Source organism: Ixodes scapularis, unplaced genomic scaffold, assembly GCF_016920785.2.
Source record: "Ixodes scapularis isolate PalLabHiFi unplaced genomic scaffold, ASM1692078v2 PGA_scaffold1__304_contigs__length_218370807, whole genome shotgun sequence".
NCBI classification, from domain to species: domain Eukaryota; kingdom Metazoa; phylum Arthropoda; class Arachnida; order Ixodida; family Ixodidae; genus Ixodes; species Ixodes scapularis.
Window position 1 is genome coordinate 164,333,196 of NW_024609846.1, and position 23,614 is coordinate 164,356,809.

Below are 23,614 nucleotides of genomic sequence, written 5' to 3' on the forward strand. Positions count from 1 at the left end.
TTATTCGGGAATAAGCTAGCCTTCAAACAGATATCGCCCCCCCCCCCCCCCCCCCCCCCCCCCTTTGTTGGGGAAGTACACAATTTAGCAAGATCGTGCCATTCCCAGTGCCGGATTAAGGCATTTGGGGGCCCTGGGCTTAGGCTGTTACGAGGCCTCTACCTATGATAATGGTGGTGGTGATGATGGTGGTGGTGGAGGTAACGATGACGACGGCAATATGTTTATTTTTGAACTGGTTAAATCTAGATATGTTTCATCGTATGGTTTAGATCCGTAGATTCAATGGAATTCAAGTTTTCCTTGTTGGCATTGAGGCGGATGCGATTGTTTAGAAGCGACTTCGCAAATAACCAACCCCTCCAGCAATTTACAATATAGTGATTTTAAGGTACAAAAATGAAATCAAAGAAACATTGCGGAAAATATTATGATTTGTCGTTCCCATCCAGCAACTTAACCACAAAAACAACAACAACAATAAAAAGCACTAAATTGCTTCCGTTTCAAATGTTGACTCCGTTCATGAGTTTGTTTGACTAGAATTACAGCTAGATGCATAGAGTACATGCCCGGGCCAGTTTATACAAATTTGTCACGATGTCGACTTGTAGCACAGGTGACCCTCTTGCTAACACGTCGAGTGACATCATTAATCACACTTGAATTGAGTTATGTAGCGACCGAAAAGGTATCTGCGAAATTCCCATTCTAATTTCGATTCCCCTAAATTGGCATGCCTCGCAAATCGACAGCCGCCACGAAAACCTAGAGCCCTTATTCTTGTAATTGTTCCAAATTATTGGAAGTGTTGTAACTTCTAACTAGCCCTCTGTTAATTTATTACTGGTGTGAACAATGAAGGAAGTGACATAGGCAAGAAAGAAAGTTTGTTGGTTGAAGCAGTCTTTATCGGGATCTAACTACTTCGCAAACGCTCTTCTAACAACTGAACGCTCGTTTCGCAAACAAACACATACTTCCACATTTAAAGCATAGGAGAAACTGCGTGCGATTCTAAGACATGGACCGCTGTCGTTCGGGCACATTTGCATTTAAAGAATTTATCGTGAGAATAGAGATGTTTTCTTTTTGTATCTACACGCTGTCTTTTTGAATGGGAAAAATGTTTCGCATCAGATTTAGTACTAATCTTGTTGTTTTTAAATGCAGTAACTTAGACCTCGGCGGCCATTTTGTTTTGTGACTCAACGTTAAAAAATAAGAGGTTATACCTCAGAGGTTGGTGAAACCATTGCTGTATTCGTATCAGTCGCTGGAAGGAAGAGTGTTCAGTTACACTGGTAGACAAGATATCGACTCTAGAGCACTTCCTTGCAGTCAGTACCCATCGAACACTGTTGAGGGACGTCTTAAGAGCCGGCTCCCTGAAACGCCTTTTTGTTGCTATAGAGACGGTATCCGGAAGATTTACGTTCACCTTTTCGCTTGTTTCAAACTTATCGTTCTGGAATAATATGGAGTTTCGCGGAAAGGTTTAAAACATATTTGAACCATCTGCGTTCCTTGCTTAACGCTTGCTTAACTTCCTGCCCACAATTGTCCGTAAAACACACTAAGGGGGCCCCAGTACAAAAGAAAGCTCTATAACCGTCCTTCCATCAAGCTCCAATTAAAAAAAAAAAATCTAACAAAGGGCATGGGAGGCCGTGTTAAATTTCGTTGTTCTGGCAGGCTCTTGTGCAGTACAACGAGCTCACAAACGCCAGCTAATCTAGAGACGGGAACTTTATGGCATCCTTGTTTCCTTGTTAAGGAAAAGAGAACGAGAAGGCCATTGCGCCAGAGGCCCTTCGGAGTGTTCCTACTGCTTCCTGCATAAACGTTATTCAAGAAAAAAAAAAAAAGCGACTAACATTTTTGAATTTTTAGGGGCCAGCATGGGGCCCCCTGACAGCCTGGGGCCCAGGGCTGCAGCCCCCTTAGCCCGTACCTTAATCCGGCCCTGGCCATTCCCTAGTTGGTGACGCTTCTGCTTAGTAATTATCGGGGCCCTTTGTTTGACAATGCGCAAAAGCATGGACTCTTCTGGTGTTTCGGAAAAATGCTCCTTGAAAGAAATGACCGAGAATAGGTCAACTATACTCGGCGACAACGTTTCTTGGCAATGCAGTGGAGGGTACAGGGTCGCGTTCCCTCTCTCATTTTGAGCGCTAAGTAAAGCTGTGCGCGGGCTCTCTTTTTTTCCACTGCATTGCCAAGAAATGTTATCGCCGAGTATAGTGCTCTCGGAGAATAGAATTAGATTCGTCCGGGAGGCGGAAGGGAAACGTTTCACGTAACGACTCCTTGTAAGAACGAGCTGCCATCGCCCGACTTAACAAAATGACACGGACTGCAACTTCTAAATCAGGAAGACGGAAACATATCATTCTTCTGTTAAGAACCTTCACCGTTGACTAAACAGCGAAACCGGTGAGTCGACTGTCTTTCTGAGTCACGTCTAAAGAAGCTATTCATCATGTTTAACACATGTCGTGTGCGCCAGGAAAACTACTGTTCAGTATGGTTCATTTTGAGGCACATAAGGTTGTTGAGGTGTAAACAAGAAGATCTGAATTTTGGTACGTATAGACCAACTCAGTTCTTTGACGTGACATCACTACGGTGGCGCTGCTGTCGGCACTGCGCATGTGCAGCGCGTCGCTTCTCCCGGATATGGTTCCTGCGCACGCGCTGTGGGGGCAAACGAAGGCTTGTTTTGTAAACACTGTATTGGTGTATACGGTAAATAAAATGAGCGCGAATCTCTGCCTCACGGTGTTCAAAAGTAATGTCAAAGTAATTTCAAAGTAATTTCATTACTTTTGGACAGTAATTGTAATGTAATGTCATTACCTTTAGTCTGCGTTAATTCGTAATGTAATTTAATTACATTTTGGCAGTTTTCGAAAATTAATTAGTAATGTAATTTAATTACTTTTTGAAAGTAATTTTGCCATCTCTGGACTAGAGTACGTAAGTGTAAGATAATATATCACGTTTTTAAGACATTGACAGAACTTTAGTTTAGCTTTGATTAAGATGCAAAAAGAATTCAGAACACCACTCATATACACGTAGTATATCGGCTTGTAGAAGACTGCAGTCGTATGATGACCGAACATTCATAGGGTCCCTATTAAAACACCGAAAATCAAGAGGCCGAATTATGAAAAGGCCGAACGTCAGTACGCCGAAAAATTGAAATGCTGAAAAATCAAAATGCCGAATAATAAAAATGCCGAAAAGACATAACGCCGAAAGCCACGGGAAAAAGAAATGACGCGCTTTGTGACTACCACTTGTTCGTTTTCCGCCAGCTCACTTTCCACTGACACCAGCCTATTTAACTCGTTCTGCAAAGGCACCGATATCAGTAGATAAAACTGATTCAGACATATCTACAACATTTCAGTCATATCTACAACATCGCAAACAGTGCGTCTCAATAAATCGTTATACCTCATCTTTGCAACTATTGAAGTCTGGTGTTCCGCAGGGCAGCATACTTGGCCCACTTCTGTTCAATGTGTACATAAATGACATCGTCAACATTTGTCAACACTCACGTTTTATAATGTATGCAGATGATTCTAGTATTTTTATTTCTGCGACGAATATCGATGAACTGATTATTAAAGGTAATGTTATCTTAGAAAAGTTTCTCTTATGGTCAGAAAAAAATGGCCTCGAAATAAATACTACCAAAACAAAAGCGATTGTTTTTAGAACTGTAAATAAACATATTGATGCTAGTTATTCTCTTAAGATTGGAAACAAGGAAATTGAAATAGTAAGTCATCATAAAACGCTAGGCATAATATTTTAGAGTTTATGCAATGGGATCATCATATAGAATTTCTAACTCACAAACTGGCAAAGGTAGCTGGCATCATCGGTCACTGTCGCTCTCTTTTGCCTACAAAAGTTAAGATTCAAATTTATCATGCTCTGTTCGCCTCACAAATCAACTACTGCCATTTAGTTTGGGGCACAACGACCAAAAGTAACGTCAACAAACTAATAACTCTTCAGAAAAAAATTATTCGTTTCATTGCTAATGCTCCGTACGACACACATGCTGAACCATTATATTTGAGCTGCAATATCATGAAAGTTTCTTGTATTTATGACTATCGTTTGCTATTTTCGTACGCCTTTTCAACTTTGGAGTTTATTGCTTTTTTGTCACAGCTAGCAAACCTGACTGAGCGTGAATCAGTCTTCGATGTTCGTCGTAGAGAATTCTGGAAGGTTCCCCATTTCCGTACAAATTATGCACTGCAGTCTCTTGCTCATAATCTACCCATTGCTTAACAACATTGTAATGAACCGCATCGATATTCATTGTATAACTAAGAAAACATTGCGTGCTTTTTTTGTGTTGTTAAATTAAGAAAAAAAATGTTCTTTAATGTCGGTGATTTTAAAATTTTTATTGGAACATTTTAAATTGTTTGATTTGAATATTGTAAGAAATATTTAGGATTGTTTAAATATGATTGTGTTCCCTGTACATGCAAGGGCACCGGACCCAGTCAAGCTAGCTTCTGTTAGCTTTTTGTCCGGTGTCCTCGGCATAATGTTGCTGAAATAAAGTTCAAAGTTCAAAGTTCAAAACTGACGCTCAGAACGGATTTCCAAGGGTCAACAACGCCGTTGAGGCATGGCACCGACGATAGAAGATATTGGCGGACACCACGTAAGCGTCTTCCGGCTCATCACCACCATGAAAAGGGAGCAAGCTAGAGTCGACGACGACATCGAGCGACCGATCAGAGGCCAACCCCGCCGCTCACAGAGCAAGAAGCAAACGTTGCGCGAAACTTGTTTGGCAGCTGCTCTGGACAACCAGTACAATGTCGACGTTCTAACCTTTCTTCGAGGAATTGCACACAACTTATCTGTCTGAATGCCATAAACAAGGAATCGCTCTCCTATGCAACGAGATATGCAGAAATATATATTTGCTTTTTCGAAGGCTTGAACTATGCAAAGGGTATGCTAAACTCGGGGACAATTTTTCGTGGCTCTTAGAAAAGATGGCGTAAGCGCGTGCACATCGGCCCGCGGAACCTCTCCCCTAACTTTGATCACTCTGCCATAAAAATTTATCTTGCCAAGAAATTTATCTTCCACTATAACTAGGTGATGCCAGCATTTTGATGTTTCGGCATTTTGATGTTTCGATGTTTTGACTTTTCGGCTTCTTGTACTGTTGCATTTTTGAATTTTCGGTGTTTTAAATTTCGGCCTTCCAATAATTCGGCATTTTGATTTTCGGCGTTTTGAATGCCACCCAGATTCATAAAGATCTTGATGTCGTCAGCAAACATTAATAAGTGTGAATTTCGTATGCACGATTCCAGGTCATTTACGAAGACGAGAAATAGGAGAGGCCCCAAGTTCGATCCTTGAGGGTACCCAGATGTTGGTTTGAAAGTATCAGAATAGCTGTCCGAAGTCCTAGCGGTGCTCTAACGTTCAGTCAAATACGTCCTGAACCAACTCAAAGGTTCCGGTGATACTCCGTACAAGGGTAATTTATACAAAAGAAAATCATGGTTCACTTTATCAAAAGCCTTAGTCATGTCGAAATACACAGTGTCGACCTGACCACGAGAATGAACTATAGGAACTGTATATTCAAGAGACGAACACAGATTTGTTTCCACAAAGCGACCGTTTCAAAAACCGTGTTGTAAACTGCTGAATTTCTGTCGGAAATAATAGGAAACATGCGAGTAAATAACCATCTCAAAGACCTTTGAAAAAGCACACAATAAAGATATAGGTCTGTAGTGGTTTACCTTAAACACATCGCCCCTTTTGTGCATCGGAACAACAACCGACCTTTTTAATGAGGCTGGAAAAACGCCAGTTCTCATAGAGAGGCTAGATATGTGTTCTAAAAGAGGAGCTATAACATTCGCGCAACCCTTTACAATAAAGTTTGGTATCATATCTATTCCAACTGGCAACTTTGACTTTAGTTTCATTATTGCTTTTAAGATATCATTTGTGTCAACGTGACCGATCGCCAAAGAATTCTGGCAACCTAGATTGTTAACTTTGGCACTCCCTGAAAATACACTTGAAGAGTAGCACTCTTAAAAATGGCTTTGGAAAAGGTTCGCGACTTCTAAAGGAGAACATGGGTAACCAGTGTCAGTCCGTAAACATATACAGTGTTAATTGCTTCCCGCGTGTGCTGCTTGACAAATTTCCAAAACTCCTCTGGTTTTCGGTGAAGAAAAGTTTCGATTTTAGGTTTATAGGCCCGTTTGTCATGTTTGAACAATTTTTTTACAAGTGTCCGATAGATACCGAACTTAGTGTACCATAATTCCAAACCACTGTTTTGAAACAATTTACGAAAGTGCTTTTTTATGCATGTAGTATTTTAATTCTTTACAAAACCAAGATGGATACCTTGAGTGCCTCAAGATTCGTTTCGGAATAAACCTAGCCATTCCATTCCTAATAATATGAGTAAAAATCTCTGTCGCAGTGTCTGCATTTTCGTCATTTAATACTGCCGACCAGTCAAAATCCCTAAGAAACACGTACAGTCCCATGTAATCTTTCGAAAGATAAATTGTCTTTGCTCGACATTACTTGTCATGAGTTTGCACACTACTTTGGAGGTTAACGGAAAAAGAGACAGAACTAGCGAACAAGGTTAGAAGCCAGAAACAAAATGTCCGCTTGGAAAATTTGAAAATAAGAGCGGCCAGCGACACGCGCTTTGCGACCGAAAGATCCTAGTATGACGTAACGACTCGTCGGATGTTCTTCGTGCTTTTCTGCGTTTAGTTACGTCTTCGCGAAGAAGACGAACGTGATATTAAAATTAACGGGATACAAATACTCTAGAATTCACCTCCAACTCGTTTTTTTCTTTCTACCAATAACCTTTTCAACCTTTTTCTTAATGCCACAGCCGCGACCGTTTTTTCAGTTCATAAGCTTAGTCCATTAAGCTATTGATGGCCCAATTGGACTATTTGTTTGTAGTTGGCATCGAAATCTGTTGATGCGCATAGCCAGGGCTTACATTTGAGGAATTTTTAATTCTTGCTTGAAATCGGCGCCCAATACTGGCAGATCAATTCTGGATGGTAAAACGTACAAAACAAGATTTCATTTTGAATATACGGAATATCATGATACTCAGGAAGTTTAAGAACACAGATGAAAAAAAAAAGCCCGCTCACAAATGTTTTAACAATCGCATTGAGCCTGCAGGGCACGACCCTTTGAATACTGCTTTCTTTATCAAATGGAGACGGCCTTAGATAGCTGTATATTCGCGAATACCATCCTCAAAACTTTCTACTGCGTGCACATGCGCTCCTATGACATGCGCTCAAGTGTTTGCACGCTCTCGTGTAGCTGCGCTCTCGTGTTGCATTCTCCCGTCGGCGCTCTCGTGCCGTGCGCTTTCGAGTTATACAGCCACACAGCGCCTTCCCTGTAATAAGCCTCTGTCGGATTGCGGGAACCTCGGCCTGCACAAAAACAGCGTTAATTCAAAATTCAAATTCTTGACTTCTCTGGAGGGGTAGCAAAGGTATGCTGCCTGGAACACGTCTCCGACTGGTCTGTTTAGCGTCCTATGCTGCCCATACATCAAAAGTGGTCCCCAAGTGGCAACAAATGACGTCACAGAAGCCGGAGTGTCATGCTGTTGACTGTCGCGATCCTGGCGGTTGGCCGTAGAAATGCTGGCGAAAAGTGCGAGCGAACGCGAGTGTAGCTGTCGTCACGGCGTCCCAACTTTCGGCTGCTGTAGCTTCCGTGGACTGTCACAGTGGGGAGCGACCAGCAGCAGAACAGGCGTCTGCCATATCCACCACAGCTGCTGAGACACCACCAGGGTCGCGACCGGCGACAGCATGACACTTCTATGACGTCATCAGGCGGAAATCGAGGGACCACTTTTTTAGGTGCGGTAAACACACCAGTCGGAGACGCGTTCCAGGCACCATAGCAAAGGAAAAGCAACTCAGGGTTGCTTGACAAGCACCTGCCCCCTCCCCCCCCCCCCCACCCCAATGCTGCAGCAGGGACATACACACATACACGAATAATATATATTCCATTACTAAGATACTTACCAACAAAGAAAATATTTGTATCAAAGATAGAAAAGAGAAAATAAGCTAAATCGTAGAATCACTTCATGTTCTTACCATGCAGCGACATCATGAAAACGACCTGTAAAAAAAAAAAAAAAAAGAACGAAGAAAAACGCATATTTTTTTTAGATTACACTTAAGTGACAAAGTTCAGACACAATTTACGGATGTGTCCACCTATCAACGCGTGGATATGCAGCGTTCTTAATGAATGAATGAATATGGCTGAACCGCCATTATTGGGTGACGTGTAGCATCACCTACCTCTGGCACACCGCTCGACGCAGCGGGGAGCGACGAGTTAGTTGAAGAGGTCGGTTCAGTTATCGCTGTCATTTTTCTATTTTGGCAATAATTTTTTATATTAAGAAACGTAACAACCGAAAATAGGATCATAGTGTACAGAGCAGGCTGCAGGTGACGTAAGATACTTGAATTCAAAATTGCAACACGCGTGATTCAAGCAAGATCATCCGGCTCGAGCGCATCCAAGAAGCAAGGGGCATGACTACATCGTTCGAGGAACACAGAAAACAAACTACTTTCGACCAAAATGATTCGTTATTCGAGGCTTACTAATACAGGCTTAATGTAGATCGAACACAGACTTGTGTGAGGACTATTTCACCATATTGCAACGTGCGCAGCTAGCCAAGTAGGCAGTGCGCTTGTCTCCTATACAGAAGCCCGAGGCTCGATGCCTGGGAGCGGACGCACGTTTATGTTATTAATGCGAAAGCATTAACTGTCCCATGGAGCGAACCGACGTCATCAGCTTTGAAGCCGCGCCAAACTGCCCCTTCCCTTGTCCCAATGCCATCTGTAGCAGACATGATTGATATGCTCTCACTCATGGGTGGATCCAGAACTCCATTTTGGGGGGGGGGGGGGGGGGGGGGGCGGAAAATTCTCCCACTTTGTCGTGTGCACCGGGGGGTCCACCAATGGCAAATTGCCCTCCGAGAAGGGGGGAGGGAGGGGGTCAACTTTGTTTGGGGGGTGGAGGGGCGGCCGCCCCCGTCGGCCTCCCCCCCCCCCCCCTCCCTGGCGCGCGTCATCAAGGAACGAGGCTCCCATTGGACGCGTTCAGTAGCGGCTCAAGGAGCTAAAGAGTCAGTCAGTCACTAGACGGCAAAAAACGACCTCCTCTCATGCACCGCTTCCAGAGACGGTGCATGAGGAGTGAAAGGAGGGCAGTATGACGTAATTCGGGATTGCTGACAAAGTTCCGGCGCAAAAGAGAGAAAAACAAATAAAATGGCGGGATAAGTTGTGTTGGTTTTGTCGCGGGTGTGCGGGCTTCCTCGCTTTTGTTAATGAAAAGTGCTCAAGGTAAGACGAATAACGCGTTTGAATTTATTTTCCAGGTAAGGCTCTCATCGGAAAATGCATTGGACAGTATTTTGTTTGGTTTGAATATGATAATACAAAATGTAAACGTTCATTTGACGCCGTGTCTTGATCGCCGTTGCACGGAAACTCGGTGAATATCGACGATAGTCCTGTCCGCGCTAAACAGAGCAAGGCAGGGAATAATAAACGCGACTTTGGTAGCCGGGAAGACACTCACGCAGAGCATGATCACGATTAATGTTTTGTCTGCGTAGGTAAATATGGGTGTACGTTAGCTGACGCTCGCTTGGGCCGACAAAACCTTGATCGCCGAGCGCGGCCGAACTTCCCGTGTATATACGAATACATTTTATAGGAAGTTCGTAACGAAGGGCAGAACAAACGCATGGCCGTATAAAAGTATCGGAACCGGCGGCGGAGATTCACTGAGTTTGATCATTTGCGTGTTGTGGTCGGTTTGCCTTGCTGCATACCCGACCCGGAGGAATAACACGGAGCCAACGGTTTCAACAACAAGAAACTACATTTAATGGGACATGGACGAGACGATTAACATGGTTACCAGCGGCGCCTGAGTCCAGGCAGCGACTTCCCGTGCGCCGCCTCTGATCTGCCTTATCAAGGCGGCGCATCCGATGTGCGCGTGGCTGGCGTGACGTCGCCGCCACGCGGGAAAAGTTCGGCTTGAGCCTCGCAGTCGGGCAACTTGGCTTGGGAGCCGCCAGGGTGCCCACACTTCCCCCCCCTCAAGCTTCGTCCGGCATGTCGATGACGGAGACGTTGTGGGCGTCAGGGGGTGGATGGCGCTGTTGGGCGGACTGACGTTGCAAGTCCGGCCGGCGCCTGCTGGACGAGCGCGGCGGCTGCTGACGAGCGCGGCGGCTCGGTCAGCTCCAGCTTGTCGCTTGTTCGGGATCAGGGCTCCACCAGGTGGCTGCTTTGCCCGTGGTCCTGTAGAGGGTGGCCGCGGTCCACGATGAGACCGGCCGCCGTGTCGTTCAGAGGGCGGGTGTGGCGACGGTTTTGTCCATGAGTCAGCTTCGTAGAAAACATGGAAGCAGACGACATGGGACTCAGTTGAGGGCTGAGCCTGACGTTATCTTCGGACCCCTTCCAGAAAGTTTGAAATAACGGATCTGAGGTGGGCACACAATCTTCTCCCCCCTCTCTTGAAAAAGGGGCAGATCCGTGGAAGTAGAAAACTACCCCCAAAATGCGAGAGAGGCAAAGCCAAGGAGACAAAAAAAAAAGTTCCTCTCTCTTTGGTGTCACCGACGTCGCAGGTTATACCGCCGCCTTGGTGGAGACAAGGGGGTTTCCGGAACGGGACTGCCGTCAGTGTCGTTCCGGTCCTGCGAGGAATCTTCGTCTTCTGCTTGGAAAAATCGTTTAAGGTCGGTGACATGAACAGGTCCGGTTTCCTCACTAGACTCACAGTTCACTAGTTTGTAAGTGAGTGGCGAGCACTTTTCACGCACGCGAAACGGACCTTCCCACCTGTTGGCGAGGGAGGCTGCGAAGCCTCGAGCGGCGTCACTCAGTGGGTGAGTACGCCGGAGTACAAATTCTCCCACCTCGAACTGCAAGTCACGTCGCCCCCGGTTGTACTGTTCAGCCTGCTGTACCCGGGCGACGTCGAGATTTTCTCTGGCCTCTCGAAGGTTATCGGAGAAGCGCTTTCGCAAGTCCTCTGCGAACTTCACGTAGGGGCGAGGCCTTCCTCCAGACTCTGTAGAAAGGAGGCTGTTAGAAAGCGGGAATGCGAGCTCCTTGCCGAAATTTAATTGGGCAGGAGTGAGACCCGTTGACCGATTAGTGGTTGTACGGGTCGCGAATGCCAGCTCGGGCAGTTTCGCGTCCCAGTCCTTGTGGCGCTCTGTGTAGGCCACTAGCATCATCTTAAGGTTTCGATTTACCCTTTCCGTGAATCTGGGGATCCTCGTGTCGTGGCCGCGACGGTCACCAAGCCATGGGTATCCTGCGAGTGTTCCTCAGGAAGTGGAGCACGAGAAAGCGCATCAGCAACTTTGTTAGTTGACCCCGGGCGGTACACAATGGAGTAGTCGTACTGTTGTAGCGTAAGCGCCCAACGAGCAAGACGTCCAGCTGGATTCTTAAGGCCCAACGGCGCCCAACCGACCACAATGGCGCCCAACGTGGGGCCATTGTGGTCGGAAACCGACCACAATGGCCCCACGTTGGGCGCCATTGTGGTCGGTTTGCCTTGCTGCATACCCGACCCGGAGGAATAACACGGAGCCAACGGTTTCAACAACAAGAAACTACATTTAATGGGACATGAACGAGACGATTAACATGGTTACCAGCGGCGCCTGAGTCCAGGCAGCGACTTCCCGTGCGCCGCCTCTGATCTGCCTTATCAAGGCGGCGCATCCGATGTGCGCGTGGCTGGCGTGACGTCGCCGCCACGCGGGAAAAGTTCGGCTTGAGCCTCGCAGTCGGGCAACTTGGCTTGGGAGCCGCCAGGGTGCCCACAGTGTGCTGGCGACGTTTTTGTCGGTTTTTATAGCAGAAGCAGTCTTTGCACCGCCCTGCGAAGGGCTCGATCGCGTTGGATCGCTTCGAACAGCAGCGCTGATGTGTACAGTCACTCGCTTTTTTTTTAAGGGGGGGGAGGGTGCAGGGATTTTATGATTAGAAGAATTTGAATCTCGTTATTTTTACGTTGTTTATCGTGTCCCGGAGGATAAATAAAACATCTCCTTCATTAAAAAAATGTTTCGATTCCGCTGCATAATCGCAAAGCAAAAGTCGAGCTTTTTCCCCCACCTGCAACCGCAAGTGGCAGCCGAAGGAACTACGGCGAGAAGATTACGTGACCTCGCTCGGCTCTAAGCTGCAGCATAACTCCCGCTAATGTCAGCAGAGACAGGAAGAGGAATTCGTCCTCCGAGAGTGCACACGGCACCTCCAATGACGTCACTAGGAGTGCGACCAGGTGTGACCGTGAAGACTGGAAGTGAGTTGAGGGGTGCCAGAAATGCCAATATTTATCTTTTTTTTTTTTTTACGCGACAACTAGGACACGCAGGCGAAAACGGGTTTCTGTTCTTTACTTCAGAAGTGTCAGGGGGCAACTTCCATAAATTTTTGACCGAAGTCCGGAAATCGTTGCACCCCTCTTTAACGACCTTGTCAAGACGTCTTCAATACCGGCGTCAAATAAAAGCAATCATGCTCGGCATCGTCTGCTTCCATTTTATTCGGAGACCGTCTGGCACAGGGGAGGAAACGGAAATTGCGTAGAAACAGCTAAGAAGCTGCGTTCTTTTTTTTCTTTTTTGCCGTTCAGTAGGCGCTTTGAGGACTCCGACTCAAGTTTATTCGTTCGGAGCTGAGGGAGGCGCTATTGAACGCGCCTAATGGCTCCCGTGCGGCGTAGTTCCAAAAAACGTCACCAGAGAAGCCCTCTCCATGACAGCGCAGCGTACGCAGCGACGCGGCCACCGGTAAGAACAGTAATGCCTCGTTCACACTTGCGAACCGGCGGCCGGATCCGCGAGAATTCTGACGCCCGGTGACGGAAGCAGGCAGAATCTCCGGCGGGAGCAAGATCGCTCTGGGACCAATTTTGAACGCCGGAAAAAAGTTTTCTCTCGCCGCCAGCCAATCAGAACGCACGGGGGAAGTGGCACTTGCTGACGTCAGATCCCCGCTGACGAGCTGGCGACGATGGCGACGAGACGCGCGCAGACAAGAAGGAGGTTTGGGAGCTCTCGTCAGCTCTCGTCTGTCCGGGAAACCACGAGACGCTCGCGCCGCGCACTCCGCAGGCGGCAACAAATGTAACTTCAAGCGAGCGCGCGCTCGGCTGTCAGCTGGCGAAATGTGGCCGTCCACGCCACTACGCCGGAGACAAACTAAGGGAGCGGAAGAACGACATTCATGCTTTCGCATTCACAACTCCTAACACGTGCTTAGGCGTCGTCGGATTTTTGTAGAGCGCAGCTCTTAGGCGCCCGTTTCCGGCTTGAGCGGCGTTGAAGTCGGCGTAGCCGCGAGTTGCATTATGGGGCATTTCCCATAATGATATCACACGTGACGTCACATGTGACGTAACGAGGGTCACGAGTGACGTCATGAAGGTCATAAGTTACGTCACAAAGGTCACTCGTGAAGGTCACGACGAAGGTCACGACCTTCCCAGTGACCTTCACGAGGCCTTCACGAGGATCGCGAGTGACGTCTGATGGTCACGAGTAACGTCACGAGGGAGAAGGGAGGGAAGAGGGGGGAGGAGAGGGTACGGAGGACCGAGGAAGGGCATACTCTCCTCTCCGTACCCTCCCCTCCTCCTCCTCAAGAGCTGCGCTCTAATTCGGCATTACAGAGAATTGTAAATGTCCTTCATTTTTTTTTTGTAAATGTTGTGCTCTAGTAAATTCGAGAACTCCGTTGCTTGTTTGAGGTTCGAACGTTGTATACAACGAAACCCCTACGCCGGTTGTTCCAGAAGCCCACGCGTGTACAAATGGGGCTCCACGTGGCGAGCCGGAGTTTCTTTCGCCCCAGCGCTCGATCCTGGGGTTACGCCGCCATCGTCATCGGCGACGCTATCCGTTCTCTATTTTGTTTTGGACACACGTTTTCGCCATTAAACGCTTAGTTTACTTCAGTGATTCGTCGCCTCGTCAATTGTCATTCCTGGCATTTTGGTGGAGGTGCGGGGTACCGCATTCTATGCCCGTGAAACGTATCCCTCAGAAGAGCTGTCAAGCTTGATCCTTTTGAAGTCCTAGAAAAGTAATCCCCATCGACGAACCCGAGACCCGATCCAGCCACTGCAACCAAGGCCAGCCTCCGGAGTTCGGTCAACTATCAGAGCAGCCGAGGAAGAAGACGCCGACGATTAACACAACGTCGCGGCAAGACTGAACGCTACCGAGGTCCATCTTCTACGTGCAGGCCCCACCACAGGTGCCGGCGAATTTCCTTGCAGACCCCACCACAGATGCCGGCGAATTTCCTTGGAGATCGTTATGCAGATGTAGACGACTGGTTAATCCAGTAGGAGCGAGTCCCGTGTCCCAAGCTATCAAGAACGCAGGACTCAACCTCCAGCCGACCAAATGTCGATTTTCTTACGAGGAACTGAAGTTCTTGGGCCACGTTGTGAGCAGCGAAGGTGTTGGCCCTGACCCTGAGAAGGCGCGCGCCGTAGCCGCATTTTCACCGCCGTCGGGCAAGAAGACTGTAAGAAGATTCCTGGGCCTTTGTGCCTACTATTAGCGCTTTGTCCGGGATTTCGCCAAGCTCTCTGCACCACTGACGCACCTCGCGAAGGACGCCGAAAAATTCAATTGGACGGAAGAGCAACAGCAGGCATTCGACAAACTGAAACGCCGCCTTCAAACCCCTCCTGTCTTTGGCCATTTCGACCGGTTTGGGAGATAAGAAATCTACACCGACGCCAGTAATACCGAACTTGGCGCCGTACTGGTCCAAAGGCAGCAAAGCACAGAGCGAGTCGGACGCTGTCTAAGGCGGAGAGCAACTACTCAACGACAGAAAATGAGGGCTTTGCTATCATCTGGGTGATAACCACGTTCCGACCCTATCTGTATGGATGTCCTTTCCGCATGGTAACATACCGCCACTCACTCTGCTGTTTCGCAAACTTAAAGGATTCCTCAGGACAGCTAGCTCGCTGCAGTCTGTGGTTGGTTTGCCTTGCTGCATACCCGACCCGAAAGAATAACACGGAGCCAACGGTTTCAACAAAAAGAAACTACCTTTAATGGGACATGGACAGGACGGTGAACATTGTTACCAACGGCGGCTCAGTCCAGTCAGCGACTCCTCGTGTGCCGCCTCTGATCTGCCTTATCAAGGCCGGCGCATCCGATTTGCGCGTGGCTGGCGTGACGTCGCCGTTACGCGGGATAAGTTCGGCACCTTTGCCTCGCAGTCGGGAAACTGGGCTGGAAACCGCCAGGGTGCCACAAGTCCCCGACTACAGGAATTTGACATGACTGTGGTCTACAAGTCTGGCAGCAAGCACAGTGACGCCAATTGTCTTCCCCCCTTCAAGCTGGCGTCCGAGCGCATTAACGACGGCGATGAGGACGATGTTTTTCTCGGCGCAGTGAACGTCGACAACATGACAGTACTTCAACGGGATGATCCTGAGCTGCGCAATATCATCAAATACCTGAAAGGCCGGCATACAGCGGTGCCCCGAGTCTTTTTGCGAGCTCTGCCGTCTTTCGCCACCCGACGGGTTATACTTTGCAAGAAGAGCTTCGGCGACAACAACACGACATGAATTTTGGTAGTCCCCAGCGGCCTTCGCAAAGAGATCTTCCAAGCCTGCCACCATGACCAAACGGCGGGACACCTTGGCTGCACCCGGGCACTCCACAGGATCCGTGAGAGGTACTACTAGCCTAAGCTTAAGGAGACCGTTCACCTCTACACCCGCTCGTGCCACGAGTGCCAACGACGGGAGAAACCACGGACTAAGCCAGCAAGACTCCTGCAGCCAATCGCTTCCCCGTCTGTGCCATTCCAGCAAATTTGAATGGATTTGCTTGGTCCCTTTTCACTATCCACTTTGGGGAACCGCTAGATAATCGTCGCCACCGATTATCCAACGCGATACGCCGAGATCAAGGCCATTCCGTCGGGAACTGCGGTTAAAGCTGACAAGGTTTTTTGTCGAGTTCATCGTACTCAGACACGGCGCTCCAGAGATGCCAATTGCAGATCGCAGATCGTCATTTATGGCGCAGCTAGCGCAAGCAATTCTTCGTCTCAGCCATACCAGCCATCGTCGCACTACGGCATACCACCCGCAGACCAACGGGCTGACGGACCGGCTTAACAGGACAATCGCCGACATGATCTTCATGTACGTCGACGTAGAGCACGAGACGTGGCACGAGGTGTTGCCCTACGTCACGTTCGCCTACAACACTGCGGTTCAAGAGACCACCGGAGTTACACTTTTCCAGCTGGCACATAGCAGGAAGGTAACGACAATGCGCGACACGATGCTTCCCCACGAGCCAGCTGACGATGACGATGCAGATAACCCGGCGGCGTCGTCGGCGTCGGCGTCGGTGGGATAAAAAAATCCCAGGTGTGTGACACGTGACGTCACACTTGGCAGCGCGCGTTCCATTATGGCGGAAAGCTGTTTCGCCAAATCTAGCGGGTCAATAGCGTCTGACGTCACAGCCACATGTGACGTCAGGCATAACGTAACGATACCGACTAGACCACGCCAACACGCTTGCACGGCTTGGCAACGAACACGCGTTTATATGAGAAGGCTTTGCGAACGGGACCCAATAACCCTACCAGGTTCCACTCTTAAAGGCGAAGCTTAAGTGTCCCCCAAGATTTTGTTCCGCATGCCGTATTTTTGTATGTTTAGTGTATTTGTGGGTTTACCACCTTATTGCTGGCGGTATAATATTTTCACATATGTGGCGAGGGGGGGGGGGGGGGGGCAGGGGGATCATCAAGAAGAGGAAGAGAGTTGTGACACCAATATTTAGTCCGGATGGTACCCGAGGGGAGAGTGTTAGAAGTTAGAACGGGCGATATCGAGGAACTCAGTCAAAACCCTTCCGAGCAGTCAAGAAGAAAAATCCCTTGGGTCCTTGATCGTGCCGGCGCTGCACGATCAGTCGTGCAGTGGGAAAACTAACCCAAGTTACCCGTTCGTAATTGTACCTTTGCATCGGATCATGTTACGCTGAAACAGAGGATCAGATGTAGTCACATCGCGATGAGCACGTGTACTCAGAAAACGAAACACATAAAGTGACTAACACGAAAGCCTCGCTGTCAAATAAGATATGTCAGAGCCCGATAAAAGTTGTTTTAATTTCTCGATAATTTTTGAACAAAAAGAAAAGGGCGGCTAGTCTTTGCTTGGCAACTCTTTCATTTCCTGCTTAGCCCGCATGCGCAGGCCGTGCCCACGGGTAGGGGGGCTGCGGCGGCTAGCGCTCGACGGTCGCGGCAGGAAGCGTGCTGGGAGGCAGCGACCCCGATGGGCGGGGGGCCACTGCCCCCTCGGGCTGACCCAGCGGCCCCCTCTCTCGAGGCACCAGCGCAGCAGGGCGAAAACAACGATTGTCTGCCGCGAGGTGCCTTGCCCCCGCAGGAAATCGTGCTCCTTCCAAGAAGGCGCCGTGGAATGCGCCCACGACGGACACGGGTTCGTCGGCCGCCCGTCATTAGCCGCTCTGCCGGGGCTCGCAAGAGTCGGCACCCCTATGGGCACCGGGCGCCGCGGCCGGCAGCCCGGGAGCGCGCCTCAAGGACGGGCGCCGGAATTCCCGGGACTCTGCGCTGGTGTCCCCGTCGCCAGTCGAAGCCGTGAGCGCCTAACGTCGCCGCGCTGTGGTGAAGTCGCGTGTGTTGTAATCTTGATTAGCACCAGATCGAAGCCAGAAGAGCAGGAAAGGCAGGAAAAATACCGGCACCAGAGAGGCCGGCGCCACCAACACCGACTCCGCACACGACACCCCCTCCGTAGTCTGATAAGCCATCTTTGGAGATGATTTGTGTCTGCGACTAGTCAATCCAGGAATTCTTTTTTGCCTGCTTCCGGATGTACCGTGCTTTTGCACGTTTTTGCTTGAAGGACAAGACGTTTCGAGCAGTTGGGTATTGGCGTAATAGCCCCCGAATTTATTTGGAGTCTTTTTGGCTTGGAGGCATTCATCGTTCCACCAAGGTTTGGGATGTTTAAGAAGATGTCCTGTGGTTTGGGGAATAAAGCTTTCGGCTGCTTTTACTATTGTTGACTTGATTAGATTTTTTAATTCATCGTTATATATTGATACAGGCAAGTCATTAGCGAGCAGGGTGGCATTTTCGTAAAGTTCACAGTTGATAGCCTCAAGCTTCCACAGCGGAGGACGTGAGGTCAGTCCAGGCAAAGGTTCTATTCTTGTTAGATTCACTGGGAAGTGGTCACTGACGTACGGGCAGACTTGTACCGTACGCACTACAAGTAATCAAATTACTTGTAATCGATTACTTTTTGGACTAATTTTGTAATCAGTTGATTACTTTTATTAGGCAGTAATCACAAGAGTAATCTGATTACTTTTTGAAGTAATAAAATTACTTGTAACCGTTACAATTTGACCACGGAAACCCCGGACCACGGATACTACACATGATCCGTTTCAAATCCTGGAGCTGCTGCTCTTTTGTATAACATGCGAGCTCATCCACATGTGAATAATAAAAAGAGCGACGCAAACTTTGAGCGAAAACCTTTGCTCAAGCTTAACAAGATCTAGAACCCCCTCCGCTCCACCCCCTTCACACACACACACTGGCGAACGCCCAAATCATTAAACGTCTTCAAACGAATTCTATGCTTGTGTCCGCATTGTGAAGGTGCAACGACCAGGAAGAGGGAGCCAGTTTTTCTTCTTCAATACTTGTGCAAATGTGAAGTATATGTTGGAAGTAGTTCATTGTTATGACCGCTAAAGATGTCTTCACACAATAAAGTAATCGGAAAAGTAACGATTACTTCTTTAAGTAATGTCCAATTACTTTCGCCGTCAAGTAATCAAGTAATCGAATCGAATACTTTTTAGCCAAGAGTAATAGCAATTGTAATCGATTACTTCTTTTTAGTAACGTGTACAAGACTGCGTACGGGTTGTCAATTATATTTCACTGGGAAAGGGTAAATAAGGCCGGGGAGCAGATGGCCAAATAAAACCAAGAATAAGAGCAGTTTGAGGAACTGAAAAGGTTGGTTCGCCTGTGTTGAGAATACAGTCTGATCTGGAGGACAGAAAACGTTCAATTAATCTTCCCTGACTATCAAGCCGCTGGCTACCCCAAAGAGGGTTCTGTGCATTCCAATCCCCAAGAATAATGAAGGGTTCTCGCAATAGACCTTTTGCGAAATCCCCCAAGCGCCCCGGTCCGTGCGGGAGGAATTGTGGGAAGGACTGTCCCTCGCCTGGCCGCTCTACCTTGAGATCCCATTGCTTTGTCGCTTGTCTCCTCTTAGTCCCCTGTTTTTCGTTTCTATTACCTATTTTTATCTATTCCAGCGTATTTATTTATTGCTTCTAAGTGTTTCTATTCTCTTCGGAGCGCAATATTTCTTGTGTATATATAGTATTTGTGTCTTTATTTTGCCTTTTTCGACGGGGGTGCCGACAGACAACACGCCGCTTCGCGCGTCGTTCCCCGGGTGAGTACTACCGTTGCTACCAATTCCCATCGCGCTGTTAGCTGTTCATTTTTGGTTCATTTGACCCGCGTACGGTCGAGAGGAGCCGTTTTTGAACACCCGCGCACATGCCATAGGGGTAGGCAGAGCTCTGAATCAACAATCGCGACGCGAAAGCCGAGTGCGCTGTGATTTCGCCGCCCGCGCTCGCTCCGTTGACTCGCACTGCAGCGTATGCCTTAAAGTTTTGCTTACTTGACCAAGATACAGCACGCCGCTTTGTCGACACGAACCATTTATCCGAATGTTTGCGAAGCTGAGGCTTATGCAACGCTGCGGCGCCTGACAACTGCGCGCTGCCGGCGCGATCCCTTCGCAAACGCAAACGGCTCAATGTCGCGGCTTGAATCCGTCTATGGCATGCCTTCGTAATTTATCTGCTAATCTGTTGTCTGTTGCCAACGCCCTTTTTCAAGTGCAAAGATGTGTTGCCGTGAATCATTTTTCCGAAAATCTGCGAAGCCGAAACACCGTTCGTCATATCCAGGGTTCTGCGTTTTCGGTTTCTATTTTCTCAAAATTCGGCGTACTTTTTTCGGTGTTTATTTTAAAATTCAATTTTCGGTTTTTTTCGGCGTATATTTATGACCACAAAAGTTTATCGGCTTTTTTCGGTGAATATAAAATAAACACCAACGGACACCGGATCGGATGATCCTTGTAGCTCTGATATTTGTGATCATTCAAAGAATAACGCCACAGGTACATTGAAAAAGAAATAGACACTTTATTTGGCAAATGTGTGCAGCTCTAAAAGAAACAAGAAAAAACCTGAGAAGCACGAACAAGTCAGATATGAAGCCTATGCCCGAAAAACATAGAGCTTCACCTTCTGTACATCACGATTATGTTATCTTATAATAGTACACCCAGATGTACGTTCCCAGGTTCTCCTCATTGATCCGCACTCTTTCTTTCCTGTTAATATGACCCTGAGCTTCGGGAATGCCCTCTCAACGCTAACACTGGACACTGGCAGGCTGAGGAGATGAAGCGCTGCCTGTGCCAAAATCGTCCAATCAACCAATTGTGACCGCCGAAAGAGAGACGGTGCGACTTTGTGAAGCTCAACACAGCATGCAGAGCTTGCATCAAGTCAGTCTTCCTTACAATGAGTTCGAGAACGCGCTCGTACATGGCGAAGTTATGGGGCATTTCGGACTTCACGTTCCGATCGATGATGCGCACATTATTCCAAAACGTGGAGATGGCATCCGTGTATCCCATACATTCGGACACGTTTCGATAGACACTGTCGTTCCACGTTTTCGCCACGGCTCTGCGGTACGACTGGAAGGTCAAAATGACCTTTTCCTGTTAAAACTGAAGTTTACATAATTAATTCGACGCACTTTTTTCGGTTTTAATGAAAAATGCCGAACCTAAAAACTGACCTTTTTCGGTTAAAACCGAATTTCCGAAAATGAATTCGGCGTACTTTTATCGGTTTTTATCGGTTTAAACCGAAAACTCCGAACCCTAGTCATATCCAACGCTGTGGTGCCTGACAAACTGCGCGCAGCGGCGCGAGCCCTTCTTAAGCGCCGGAGGCCCAACGTCGCGGCTTGTGTGCGCTTATGGTATATATGTCTTCTCAATCTATCTCCTAAGCGGTTGTCAGTTGCAAACACCCTTTTTCAAGTGCATAAATCTCCTGTCACCCAGGCAGGAGATTTCTTGAAGTCTCCTGCCGGGGTCTTGAAACTCGTGGTTCCTTCGATAATTTTATTTCTCTAGTCAAGATGTCAGCTCAAGGTATTTGATTTCGCAAGGTCACCTTCAGCAGCAACATGCCCAGTTGTACAGTTTGTTGTGTACCAGGCTGTGCAAACAATACTGCCAGCGCACAGCATGTTTCCTGGCACCGCTTTCCAAAAGACAGCGTCCTGCGAAGCATTTGGGGGAAGACAACTGCATGCTGCTGTCAGGCGCCGCAGCGTTGAATATGCCGAACGGCGTTACGGTTTTACAGGCATTCGGACTAATGATTCGCGGCAACACATCTCTGCGCTTGAAAAATGGCGTTGGCAACTGACAACAACTTAGCAGATAGATTACGAAGGCATACCATAGACGCATTCAAGCCGTCGGCGTTTGCGAAGGGATCACGCCGCAGCGCGCAGTTGTCAGCAGCCGCAGCGTTGCATAAGCCTCAGCTTCGCAAACATTCGGACAAATAATTCGTGGCGACAAAACAGCGTGCTGTATCTTGGTCAAGTAAGCGGAATTCGAAGGAATACGCTGCGGTGCGAGTCAACGGAACGAGCGCCGGCGGCCAAATCACAGCGCACTCGGCTCTCACGTCGCGATTGTTGATTCAGAGCTCTGCGTATACCCCTATGACATGTGCGCGAATGTTCATAAACGGCTTCTATCGACTGCACGCGGGTCAAATGAACCAAAAGGAACAGCTAACAGCGCGATAGGAATCACTAGCAACGGTAGTACTCACCCGGAGAACGGCGCGAAGCGGCGTGTTGTCCGTCGGCACTCTCGCCGAGAAAGGCAGAATGAACACACAAATATTATATATAGACAAGAAATATCACGCGCAGTAGAGAAGAGAAACACTTAGAAGCAATAAAATATACACTGAAATAAATAAAAATAGGTGATAGAATCAAAAACAAAGGATTAAAAGGAGACAAGCGACAAAGCAATGCGATCTCAAGGCAGAGCAGCCAGGCGAGGGACAGTTTCTCACACAATTCCTTGCAAGCGGGCCGGGGCGCTTTGGGAAAATTGCAAATCGTCTATTGACCTGTTAACTGCTCCAGTTCCTGGATTGATAAAAAGGAAGAGGGTGGTATGTACATTGAGCACACTGTAATGAAACGATCAATCAAAAGACGGACCGCGACCGCCTTTAACGTCGTCGCTAGAGGGATCTCAGATCGTGCTATCCCATGGCTTACGATAACGGCCACTCCATCCGATGATAAAGAACACGTTAGACGGCCCTTCTTAAACAGCTGGTACTGTCTTAAAAATTTGTATTGAATGCTTTTAAATAAGTTTCTTGGAGGAAAAATGCCACTGGTTCATGTTTTTTGAAGAAGAAAGTAGACATCCTCTAGATTATAAAAAATTAATCTGCAATTCCACTGCATAAGGCCTCCAGCCATAAGATATTTGTATAAAATACCAGTAGTCCACGGACCAGTGATTCTGACTTTCGTGAATAATCTTTTTTGGGTGCGTTCTAAGACCCTCCATGAGAGGAGGCACCTTCCGTCTGTGACGGGGTAACCTCCATCTCGTCCACCAACGCATCCGAGCCTTTCGCACGGTTCGGCGCGGCTACAACTTTCTTGGGTGGGTTTTGAGACCCATTGTGAGAGGATGCCCCTTCCGTCTGCGACGGGTAACCCCAGTCTCCCCTGTTGGTGCACCGGAGCCTTTATTATGACTCGGTGCAGCACCTGCCTGTGCAGCTGAGACGAAACGTCCAGGGAGTTTATGTCTCAGCCTGGGACCTGGGGACTTAAGTGGTTGCATAAGCTCAGAGAAGGACACATGCGTTCCTACAGTTGCCGTAGGCGGTGCAGGTCCCCTGCGCACTGCCTCGACAAACAAGCCTTTCTGAAACCCAGAGAGGCTTCGCTTCGCTTAAAGGTAGGAAATACCCTCTGTCACTTTCAGAGTTAGAATTTCTTTCTCCTTCTTGGAATGATCACAAGATCTGAAATATGCCGGGTGATGGCCTTCGCAGTTAACACACCTAGGAGCTTCGTGCCAATCCTCAGCAGTGTGCTCGCTGCTCCCACATTTAGCACATGTCTCCTGACCACGTAAGGAACGTGCGTCATGCCCAAACCGCTGGTAACGGAAGCAGCGGATAGGGTTTCGCACGTAAGGGCGGACCCTACAATCC